This window comes from Homalodisca vitripennis, chromosome 7 (assembly GCF_021130785.1).
Source record: "Homalodisca vitripennis isolate AUS2020 chromosome 7, UT_GWSS_2.1, whole genome shotgun sequence".
In the NCBI taxonomy this organism is placed as follows: Eukaryota; Metazoa; Arthropoda; class Insecta; order Hemiptera; family Cicadellidae; genus Homalodisca; species Homalodisca vitripennis.
The window spans coordinates 136,101,019-136,112,666 of record NC_060213.1 but is presented as its reverse complement, the minus strand read 5'-3'; positions in this window follow the sequence as shown (position 1 = coordinate 136,112,666).

The window sequence follows — 11,648 nt, the reverse complement described above, 5'->3', positions numbered from 1 at the left end:
CACAATGAAACGAACAAAACTTCTCTACGACGATCCTAGAAAAAGTTATGGGCAAACAATCCCTTACATCTAAGGGTGTAAATTAAGCCAGGATACACCTGGATATATTAGAAACGGATTCACCATACTTATTCAACTTTTTTTGGATTTGTTTAAGGGTAACAAAAAAGTCATCCCCTTTTCAAAAGGGAGGGTAGAAGGGGGTAACTTTAAATTTGTCAAATTGCAACCCCTATCTTGTGACATGTCATTTTAAAGGTCTATTCAATGGAAAACACAATGGCATGAACAAAACATCTCTACGACGATCCTAGCAAAAGGGAAATATTTTTATGCATTTTAATAGGTATGGTGAAGATTTTACATCGCTACCTCTATCTGTTTGGAATATATCCAGGTGTATCAGGACTTAATCTACCCTGTATATATGTATGTTTCAATAGACTGAGCTATGGAGCTGCACTAAAAGACAGATATTGGTTATGAAGGAGGAGGAGAGGAGTCAATCTCAAATTGAGTCTTTCCAATATTTATTTTTATACACCTAAAACATTAAATTCAGTGTCCGACTCCCCAAGCTGCTGCTGTTAATCCACATCAAGATTTTGCCACAAAATATTTGCAACCATAGGGGGTAACTACTCACATGATAACGTTTCCTAGGGTGTACCCTGAGGTCAGCGTCCAGTATACAAGCCCAGGTCTGGCGGTCCCGCATGGACTGGCGCAGGCGGTCGTGCTGGCGGTCCCACTCATGGTAGTTCCACACATAGTGTATCGCGTTCACTACCAGCGCAAACATCACTGCTGTCCTGTCACTTCTCACGACACTGTCACCATCACTCTACACACATGTGCTTCGGTAACGCGATTCACAGAATTGGCACCTGATTGCAGGTTCGATCAGTTCAACAAGTGTTCATAGGCGGTGTTCAATTTGCCTTGTTCTGTAGGAAACCAGAGATTATCAAGAATGAAGGCTATGGTGTGTGTCAGAAAAAGTGTTAAAATTACCTACTGGTAGATTTGAGCCGGTAGATTATTATGAGACAGGTACATTATTATTAGGCAGGTAGATTATTATGAGACAGGTAGATTATTATGAGACAGGTAGATTATTGAGACAGGTAGATTATTATGAAACATGTAGATTATTATGAGAAGAGAGATTATTATGAGAAGGTAGATTATTATGAGACAGGTAGATTATTATGAGACAGGTAGATTATTATGAGACAGGTAGATTATTATGAGACAGGTAGATTATTATGAGACAGGTAGATTATTATGAGACAGGTAGATTATTATGAGACAGGTAGATTATTATGAAACAGGTTGATTATTATTATGAGACGTTTGTCCAATTACATCAAACCACGAGCCATCCTTAGCCAATGCTACACTCTGGATGTTAAAAAATAGTGACAAAAATCTTTTGAGGTAAGGTGTTTTTTTTTATTCTTCATTAAGGGTTTAATAGCTTTGTCTGTCACAATACTTGGAAAAACCATCGGAGCTGAATGTTGAAATTCAGTATCAAGGCCTAACTTTATCTCAGAATAACTGGTTGGTAACTTATAGCTTTAATTGATGGTTCGGAAAGAGTCCATATGTTTTTGATATAGGTATTTAAAATCATTAAAAACAAGATGTTAATCATTTAAAGCAGAGTGCCAAAACATTGAATTTCTGAGTTATGAATTTTGTTTGCAAAACATCTGCGTCTTGAGTCAGACTACAAAAGAAGTAGGACACGGTTTATTTTTACTGTGTTGTATTTTGTTCAGAATTCCACATTCTTGCATCTCTGTTGAAACATCACTGTGGGCCTATGCACTCAAAGAAATCGGGTGTGATCTATCCCCTTCAAATTGGACCTGAATATAATTTAAAAAACCTTGTTACAGGATCTTGTCGCTTAAAAGGTTAAATGTCTAGGTGTGTGAAACAGATTGGTAATAATAATAAATAAGATCAATCAATCTTTGTTCAATCAATTTGTACCTTACATAATCTTTTGTGATATACATTTTTTTAAAGGTGTTAAGTTCTTTGTTATCTGATCAGGAATGTAACAATTACATGCTTAGTGGTGCAAATTACAATTCCAAACATTAAGCGTGTTCTTTGATATTAGTTTTATCAATTCTAAAATCAATGTCAATGTTTTTCAACACCATTTAAGGCAGAAAGACTTAGGAGCTAAAACTGTTGTTACTTTTTCTTCTTTTAATCTAGTATGAAATTGTAATTTTTTATTCTATAAGAAATAAAAATTTACAGAAGTTAGCTTTGAATATATATATATATATATATATATATATATATATATTGTACACATAGAAAAAAAATGTTTAAAACATTAAAAATGTACCAAAGGTTACAATTAGTACAAAATATTATTTAACCATCCCGGATTTTGGTATTATTACGAGGAAAAACCGCAATACTCATTTTCCTTATGGGAATTTATTAATTACACCCCCAAAAAAGTGTGTTGTACATCCAGTACCATTTTCTTGTAAACAAATACCATTAATCGATTAAAATAAATTGTGAATTTCGACTTGAAATCAAGAAGGTCTTGCCCACAGATATGTTCTGCTTTTAACCCCTTAGTCAAGAGGAAAGGGAAAAATAAAATTCAGCTGGTGTTTTGGATTGAAAGAGACAATAAATTCAGAACCAACTCATGTAATATAAAACAATTGAGTTCACTACGGAAGATAAAATAATAGACAAACGTTTATCATCGGATTTAACGTCGACACCTGAATTTGCACACAGAAAGGAATTGTATGAGACGAAATCCGTGCAGTTGCAGTTGTAGCCTACAGGTGCTCCACTAAACTCGGACATGGTCACTAGAGTGGAGGTGTGGAATGCACATCATGGCTCAAGTCCAACATTTTATCCGCAAGTATTGCGTTGTATTGTTTTGGTTCTGCTCCGTCTCTGCTGTAGCCTGATACCTGGCTTGTTCATTCACAACGCAATTAATACAAGAAATACCTGTCAACGATTCGATTTTGGACTATCAAAATTACCACCATTACAAAAACATTCTGAACTGCATAAGTATATATATATATTTTTTTTTTAATTTTATCCACTTCTGTCCAATAAAAAAAAAAAAATGATACGACTATACAGGCGGAGTTTAAACTATCCTTAAAACACAAAATTTGGAGGATCTTAAGCAATAAACATTAAAAACGCCCTTCTTTCATTAATTTTTAAAACTTGATGTCAATATTTCTTGTAATGCATAAAATAAAACCATTAATTATAAAGATTAAAATCTATAATTATTTTTAACCCTTCAAAATACCTTTTGGAAAACTAACAAATGAATATAACAAATATTGAAAAGACGAAGGCCACAAAACTGTTTACCGAATTCAGGTCCAGAATCAAACAATTCTTGTGAACTTTGTCCAACCCCTCCCACATCTTACAGCTCTTTTCTTCGTTTAGAACAATAACACAAAGAAAGATTGATTAATACGAGTCTTTGATCAAAGAATGCTGAAAGTACAACTAGCGGTGGTTGACAAAATGTAAAAACTGAACTTGAAACGCAACTGCCAAGCCATTGGCCCTCTTTTAATGGCATTTGTTCACATTTATTGCCTTTGGATCGATGTTGTTCTTAATTATAACTGAAGGTTGGTCAAAGAACCTTAAAAAAAGTTTTGATTTCCAAGCTTTGATTCAGTAAATTTAATATTATTTTATTTTTCTTCAGTCTGATTTGATATTCACAATGAATCTGTAACTTGCAGCTTATGCACCTTCAATATTATTTGTGATCGATCAATGGAAGTATTAAAAAATATCAATTTTCATATTTAGATCTTTGATCCATCTCAGGTAATATTTTAACTTTTCTAAAAGAACTTTATCAGAACTCTAAGAATTTATAAAAACCTCAAAGAACTATTCAACCTCAGCAGATTATACACTACTAGTAATCCAGGATGAACATGGAGAATTCTAACGAAAGAGTTGAAAACTTTGATTCAAGACATCCATAGCTGTAACAGCATTCACATCCATAGATAAAAAAAATTTCCTTACTAAGATAAATTACGGAAACACTATTATTTGAATTAATTTAAAGAAATTAAACTCACAAAGTCTACTTTAGTGTCATCTACAATTTTTAAATTTTTATGCTATAACGGTTTGAACTAATTTCAAGAATAATATGGAAAGACATACACAATTTATATCTGCAAACCTTGTATGGATAAAAAACTACTTTAAAAACAAAAATACACTCTTTACAAACTATCCAGTTCAGTTCATATGATTATTTTTTAAATAAGTAAAATTTTAACTGAATTTAAATTTTACTACTAAGTAAAAGATATTTAAGAAATACACCAATTAGAGACTTAAAAGTCATGGGATATAGTTGCAGTTACAGTAAATTAAACAAAACCTAAAAGATGTAATAATTTGACTGGAATAATTTAAAAAAATGAGTATATCTTTTAACATACAAAATTTAGAAACTAATAATGGTATATAATATTACTTTTTAAACCGCAAAACATGGGCAATGTATGCTGGGTTTTAAAAACTAAACGTTTAATCTTTACGAGTTAACAAACATATCATTCCAAGTCAGTGTCTTTTCTGTTTTACAGAGTATTAAAACATCAAGTAAATTTGACACCCCCCATAATTACAGTAGGGTACCAATGCATCTGCAATGAACAATTGAGCAAAATTACTGCAAGTGTAGAAGTAAATTGCTGATTAAGAGCATTATTTTTACATTAATAAACTGTAAATGAAGTAGGCACCATGTCATGAAAAAGTTAAAAAATATTGTACTTAAAGGAACATACATAAGTACGTATTAGAAATAGAAGAAGTTAAAGTTAACCTTTTATTCACCTTTACTCACGTGATCTGCACATGAATTTTGGTACTATCTCGAGGGATTTTTCCTTTTTTTTGCCAGATGCGCGAGAAAGCGCCACTGAAGCCCGCACTGATGTGGGGTACTTTTCTGACATAAGCCCACATTGGACGATCTGGCACATGATTTGACACTGGGAAAGTACCGATTGGAAATGCCCCTGACCAACGGTGTAAAAAACAAAACATCCTCGAGATAGCACCCAACTTCAAGCTCAAATCACATGAGCGTTCATAAAGTTTAACTTTTTCTATTTCTAATACGTCTGTATGTATTTACCTACTTATATCGCATAGTAACAAGTAATAGATAGTTACAAAATGGCTCCATATGATACCAAAGTACCGAAACATAAATTGTTCACTTGATTGTATTTTTGTGATTTACTCGATGAAGTGTGAAAGTACATTAGACACATTGATTTATGAGGCTATGCACTGTGTTTCGTGTCCCTGACCTTGTTACAGGACAATTACAGAATGTGAGAGTTTAACGATCACCAGCTGTTACACCAGTTAAGTCACTGTAAGTTGTAGCAGTTCGGTTTTTAAGTGCAATTATTACCCAGCATATAGAATTACAACTACACAGTGTGAATTTTAATTAGCTCTGTTAGCAGTTATTTGAGCTTAAAATCCCAATTTTATTCTAATTCATGGAGGAAGCAAAAATGTAATGATTAAGCTATTCTTGGAAAAACCATCATATTTCAAAACCTCGACTACGCATTCAGGAAAGTTTTACAGTCATCCAATTGACTTGAAACTGGTTGAAATGATTTCTCACTTGATTTCTTGCAATATACAGTTAATAACATTTCATCACATTTTATTAATTTAAAATTCTTTATAAATAACTAGTCTGATTGTTGTAATTGTACAACAGTTATTTAGTAAAATAAAATTGAATAATTTCATGATAACTTAATTGTGTCATTTGACTTATTTAATTTCTCATTCCTTTAGGAAAATAATTTCTATCCTACAGAAAAAACTGAATTATAAAATTTTTGAATTTTATGTTCTTCAGCTTTACCTAAATATTTCAACCTGTAACCCTTCCTCAAAAGATGAAAATCAGCCTAGCAGTTCTTTTTCATCCAGAAACGAATATTGCATAATAAGCAAGTATACATTAGTGGTAAGCTTAGATTGTATACAAAATAAAAATAAATATTACAATTATTAACAGTAAATATAAAAAAACACTAAAAATGTGTGTTTATGATTATTAAAATCTTCATTTTTCTGCAAAATACATACTATAGTGGTAATACAAGCTTCATATTTATACATTTGTTATCAACACCAAGGAAAACGAGTAAATTATTGTACTATTAAGTGAAAGGTTTAATGTTACAAAAACAATATTTAATCCTGTTTTTACTCAGGTTGGGAATTCTTTGCTAACAATATATATACCGTAAAATGGTTTTAAATAAAGTATCAATACTTTAACAGATAAAAAATATTTTTAATTAAGTAAATGACATCTTTCTTTTTAATACAATCAAAATGGGATTGACAGCAAATACATCATCAATTAGAAACTTCACCAGCTGGTGGATTGAGTGTATTTGTATTATTCTGATTTGGCGAAAAACTTTTAAAACGTTCTCAGAGGAAACCGGGATTAAGAAGACTCTAATAAAATTTAAAACGATTAATTGCACCAGGGGAAACTAAAGCACCACGTAGGCATTGAATTTAAAAATTAATCGACAAAAGCAGAACCTATTGTGTTGAAAGATTAATGGAGAGTCCGACTTGGACTGGATGCGCTGCGGATACGAACAAAGAGCAACCATAATGTAGAGTTAAATGCAGAGCCGTAGAGAAGCGTTCCAGCCCTAGAGCAGACAGATGTGGACGGAGAGAAAGAGTTATTTCTGTCTGATATTGTTGGATGCACTGAGACTCCAGAGCAGCCTGCCGAGGATCCAGACCTGTGAGACGACAGCATCGACAGTAACAGTGCAAGTCGACCGTCGGAACTATACGAGACAAAACCGTACATAGCAACCTTCTTATCCCACCTCCGAAGGTACCAATGCCAATGAAAATGTTAAGTAAGCAAATAAACGGTCCCATCATTATGACTGCCAAAAACTTCCACTTATTTTGTATGCAGTAATCACCAAGAATTCTGCATAAACTAAATAAGTTCATCCACTAGTACTAGCTCTCTTGATGGCCCAAAGGTACCTTAGGATTAGGCTGGCTCTGCCCAAGTAGCCTAATACCCTGTCCACAAGTTTGATAGCAGTAGTTGATGATATAACAACTCTACAGACAACCCTACCTCATTTACCAACACTACCAGACAACCCTACCTCATTTACCAACACTACCACCATGTTAATATACAGGGTGTGTCCACGTAACTCTCTCTGGGACAAACCACGTTATTGCTCAGGCCAAGATAAACATATTTCACCGTATGAAAATGAAGTCTCTGATGCTTAGTTTCTCATCTGTCTGTCTGTATGTGTTTTTTTATTTAAAATAAATTAATATCTTAAAAAACTAATAGGTTTAATTTTACCAAATTGGTTTAAAATGTTTATGATAACATGGCCAATTACTAAAAAAAATTATTATTAATGTAATTATAATGATATTTTTCAGTAATTGGCCTTTGTTATCATAAACTTTTGAGCCAAATTTGGTAAAATTTAATTTATTGGTATATTAGACATTAATTGTTTCCATAAAAACCCATTACAGACAGACAGATGCGAAACTAAGTATCAGAGACCCATGTTCATATGGTGAAATATGTTTGTCTTGGCCTGAGCAATTACGTGGTATACCTTTGTCCAGAGAAAATTTACAGGACACCCTGTATACTAGGATGATGAAATGTCCCTGGAAAAACCCGAGATTGTCCTATTTATGTTTTTTCTTGACAGCAGTTGTCCCGAAAAATTCTTTGGGGTCATCCAAAAGTCTCAGAATGTAGTTTTTAAACGTTTTATTAAATTATTTTGATATTTTGGTTCATTTTATGACACATATATTTAAGTTTAACTTAAGTGATTTGTTTTCTTTGACTAGTCAGTAGTTTTAATTGTGCTGTGGTTGCACTCTATCTATCGAAAATCATGTACACAAAACTATCATCATGCCATTTAAACACTACTACACTGCCGTAATAAATAATGTGTTTTTGTGAGAAGATTATGTTAGTCACAGTTATACTAGTTACTAAAATGATTATTATTCAAATCAAATGCTTTTATTGCAATTGATCACATATTTAAATGTTGAAATAGGCATCGTACACAAAGTAAGAACTTTAAAACTAATTACACATACATCATATAAAGATCATATTTTATATGCACATTTCTATCCATAAGCTTTGGAATTGAATTTTTCTACTAGTCAATCATATAAAAACTATTTAAAATTTTTTTTAAGAAACGGTTCCTGCTGAAAGAGGAAGTTTATTAAAAAAAACCAAATTGAATTAATTTGAACAGAATTTGCGGTTTTACTGAGTCCGTGACTGGGAATATCAATGTTTTTTTTGTTACAAGTGTTATAATTGTGTATATGTCTGTTGTTTAAAAATTATGTAAGTTAGATTTTGTATAAAGCAGTATGTGATTATAAAAATGAATAGTAAGTGGTACATACATTATTCAAATATTAATCAGTAGTATTGTATTGAGCTGTAAAATGTTAAAACTGCTTGCTAATTCAGTAACACTTATAATTACAACACTAATTATATTATATTGTTATACATTTTATAGTTTATACAGATTATAGTTGTTAGTGTCATATGTATATGTATGCTTATATGTATAATGTATGTGTATACGTCATGCGGTTTGTGTTATATAAATTCAAATTAAATACAGTTTTTTTGTTTCAGTAGCCAAATGTAAAGTCAAATTAAAAAAAAAGAAAAAGAAAGTAAAAATGTAAATGTCAAAATCATTGCAATTAAACTGTACAATACTGATTTGGTGTCCCGCACACACCTTGCAGGGTGCATTGTGACCTTATATTATAATGAATAAAGAGGTTGTAAACTTTGAACTGTAAATGACACACCTTGAAAAACACGATGTTTAAAAAGTATGCATAGGATAAGTACTAAACCTAAAACTGACTAAACATTTAAATAATAATAATCATTAATTTTAATCTGATCATTCAATTGTAAGATTGTTATAAAACTTTGAATTTTTGTTTGTTCAAAAAAGCTCAGAAAATTAAAAATTGACACATTAAACCATACAGGACGCCTTCTGTTTGATAGTTAATATTTAGTTAAAAAAAAATGTTCTTCAGATTTAAAAGTGTATATTTTGAAATTACTATTAGCGTTTTGTGTCTATTTAAAGTCAACTAAAACTCGAATTAGTTCATATTAATTAGGAAAAAAGTACATTAAAAGTTATTATTCAATTTTAAAACTAGACAAATTTATGTTGTTTTAGTGAAAAATAATTCAATTAAACATTATTTTTTATAAAATAGTACGAAATAAAACAAAACTTTGAATGATTTTATAATACTGATTCAAACAACAGGACAGAGAGAGAAACGGTGAACCTCTAAGACTGTCTGTCCGCTGCACGCAACACACGGACACTCGCGGGCACCACCACCACTGCCTCCTAGATCCGAAGCCGACAGAGAGACTGCAGCAGGACGGGGACACGTGGTTGGAATGCGGGGATACCCTCTCGTGGGACACAACACACAGAAATACACCGTCACCGAGCAAAACGCGACAAGAGTATTAATACAAGCACACCTCCAACGGCTGACTCATTTCACAGACTACTACTGTCTCACCGTCGTCGTCACCACTCTCGGGGTGGTAACACGATATAACAAACAACACGTGTTGTGAATAATTGTGGCAAACCTAGCGACATTGACTAGAAACAGTGAGGTCAGTTTGTTGGTCAACCAGTGGTCAACATCCTCCCGTCTGTCAAATACCTTTCTCCGTATACATGAGTTAGTTCTTTATTAAATGAAAAATTAAACAGTATTTTAAATAAATTATACAGTGGAGCACACTCTTAATTGTTTTAAAAATAATTTAAATGAGATAAAATAAATTAAATTTTTTTGTCCTATAATCCTAAAATACATTATAATACCACCACTTTAACAACTAGTGAATCAAAAATTCCTTTTACGTACTAATACGAAAAATTTCCTTTTTACGCAATAATAAAAATTCTTTTTACGTACTAATCCAAAAAAATCTTTTTACACAAATAATCCAAAAAGTCCTTTTACGTACTAATCCAAAAAATTCCATTTTACGTATTAATCCAAAAAATTCCTTTCATGAACTTATCCAAAAGTCTCATAAGTTATTAAAGTTGTTTACTCTATTTTAGGTATATTGATACTGTAATATTATAATTCATGAAAAATAATAACATTTTTGAGAGTTTCAGCTACGTGCAGACAGCTTTACACATTAACATGTATTGAGTGTTATAGTAAAAAAAATAATAAATAGTTAAATAAGTACAAATATATTAATTATATAATAATATATATCCAATATAGACAAACCTAATGTTTTCTGACAGGGTCTCAAAACTGGTATTACATTTAATATTTGTGAGATCGGTTTTTATTTAAAATTATAAACTCTAGCTAGTAAAGCTAAGGTATAAAATAATTCTAACATATTCTACATGAAGTGTAAAGACAATGTCCATATATAAAATTCACTCCATCGCAACAAAATCAAGAACTTAGACTAAGTAAAAAAATTTTGTGGTAGTTTTCACACACAAAAATACATTAAAACACCATGTTAAAAACGTGAATTATTTTAAGACTAACCAGCTATAATCGCTTTAAGTACTTTGAACATTTAAGTTATCTATACAAAGCACATTTCCTCTATAAAACTTGTTTTGTAAGAAATTGTGGAGAAATATGAAGTAATAAAATGTCCCATCAAACTTTTCTTACAATAATATGACAATTTTTTTTAATAACTCTTGAATGCATAGTGTGTTTTACAAAATATTAACAATACAGCCAAAAAATTCGACATCGGTTAACATCATTAAGAAGATTACGTTCATTTGGAAATATGACATTTTTTATGTTTTTAGGTTGGTTTAAGATTACAGTAAATAAAAACTGCATTGTACAAATAAAAAAAGGACAACAAAATATAGCTTGTGTTAACTGTTAACAGCAAATTGTTGAGTTAATCAAATTCAAATGTCAATTATAGTTGATATGGATATAATTGAAAAAAAAAACAAAAATATATCAAAACATGATATGTTACTATTTGTATTTTCATTCTGTAAACTCATACTAATCTACTTATTATTGAAAGTACAGAAATTTTGTCAAACAAAAAATGTGCTCAACGATAATTTGACAATTTGACATCATTATCAAACTTTCGAACGATAACGAAACTGTAGCAAAAACAAACAAAATATTAACTGTTAATGAGAAATACTAGTTGACAAAATACTCACCTTGTAGTAAAACCGTGTTCAGCTTACCTGAAAAAAAAAACAAGTCAAATAGTTATTTTGAATAAATACGTGAATTTTCACAATTGTGCATTTGCACATTAAAGGATTTCAGAGCAAACATTACAATATTACAAACCATTTTTATCTCTCAAAATATACAAAGTTATTAGTAATAAATCAAATTGTTGTGGCCAATAAAAAAGTACTCCCTGTTTAATGAGATGT